Consider the following 1,526-nt stretch of genomic DNA (forward strand, 5'->3'; position numbering starts at 1 on the left):
CTGAAAAGTGAAAAGAAACGTAAAGCATACACTAATATGGGATTATTTAATTACAGGAGTGGTTAAATAAAATATAAAAGACATATTGAAAGCAAAACTTACAGATTGTGGAGATACTGAGCAAAACAAACATGGATTTTATTTTTATGTTAAAAAACTGATTACAAACTAGAATATACAGAACATATACAAATGTATGTAATATACATAAGGAGTGACCGAATATGTAGAAGCAAAATTCTGATAGCTGTTTTATCTTAATTATGAAAACTAAACAAACATCCATTAATGACTCAATAAAAAAGACAATTATTCAATTAAAAAAATACAACTCTGATATATATCTTTCATCAAAAACTAGTAATTATTTAAGATATAAGTAGCTATGATATCTATATTTTTATAACAATTATTGAACTTCATTACTTCCATATTATTATTATTACTGTGAACTTCAGACATGTAACTTTTCAGTGGCTTATTAAATACTTACCACATTGTTATGTAATGTCGATACAAGGGAAAAAAGGTATTTCTACCTTAGAGAAACCCATGGTAGAGACATGTATTTTTAAATAGATAAATTAGTACTAAAAGACAAAGACTCAACAAAGAAATATGGTCTAAGTGTTTCTGAATCCTGGAGATGTATTATTATGTCCTATGTGTCCTTACTTATGAGGCAAAATAATATGGAAACAATAATCTGAGAGAATAATCTGAGAATGATGCTTGCTTTGGCAGCACATATACTAAAATTAGAATCATACAGAGAAGATTAGCCTGGATCCTGTGCAAGTGTTCTTGAAGTGTTCCATATTAAAAAAAATAATAATCTGAGAATGATTAAGGCTGAATCTGAGATAAACCAACCTGGTTGTGCAATTGACTGGCCTCTTTAGGAATGGTCTTCCTTCAAGATCATGGTGTCCAAAGATATAATTTGCTATACCTTAAACGTAATAAAAGCAGTCACCTGTTGGAAAGTTTTAGTAAGTATATTTAGGTAGAAGTGACACCCAACCAGTTTCTAAAGCTCTTTGGAAAATCCCATGCCCTTGAGTGAGAGAGATCGAAAAGGCAAAGCTGGGTGTAAGAACCCAGCATGATTGAGCTACACGGTACAAGTTAGAATTCAAGAAATCCCTCTACAATGGGGAAGAAGCACACAGAGGTGCTGAGTGTAACAGACTGAGGTTTAAGGCCCACTCACTGTAGCCAAAGCTTGTGTTGAGGCTGGCTTCAGTATGAAGAGTAAAGCTGGCAATTCAGATGTTATTAACACAAAGCAAAGAGCATCAATAAACATTTCTGAGAAAGGTGTTCAGTGAATGCTCTACTATATTCCACATTTCAAAAAAGTTCAGACCATAGTAGAACCAATGAATAATGCAGTCAAAGAACATAAAGTTAATATAATCTTTCATTTTTTCAACAGATTGACAGTATATAAGAATCACTTATCAAAGAGACTCCTCTGAAACAAATATGTATGAGTGAATTTTTGGAAACAAAATAAAACTTGT

At 31.8% G+C, this 1,526-nt stretch overlaps 1 pseudogene; it reads left to right on the forward strand.

Annotated features, from left to right (window-relative positions):
• The first annotated feature begins 728 nt into the window (after positions 1-728).
• LOC115803196 (U6 spliceosomal RNA) lies at positions 729-824 on the forward strand (annotated as a pseudogene).
• Positions 825-1,526: the final 702 nt, after the last annotated feature.

This window comes from Delphinapterus leucas, chromosome 18 (genome assembly GCF_059928025.1).
Source record: "Delphinapterus leucas isolate spDelLeu-1000000601 "Yukka" chromosome 18, BTC_Dleu_Yukka2, whole genome shotgun sequence".
Taxonomy (NCBI): Eukaryota; Metazoa; Chordata; class Mammalia; order Artiodactyla; family Monodontidae; genus Delphinapterus; species Delphinapterus leucas.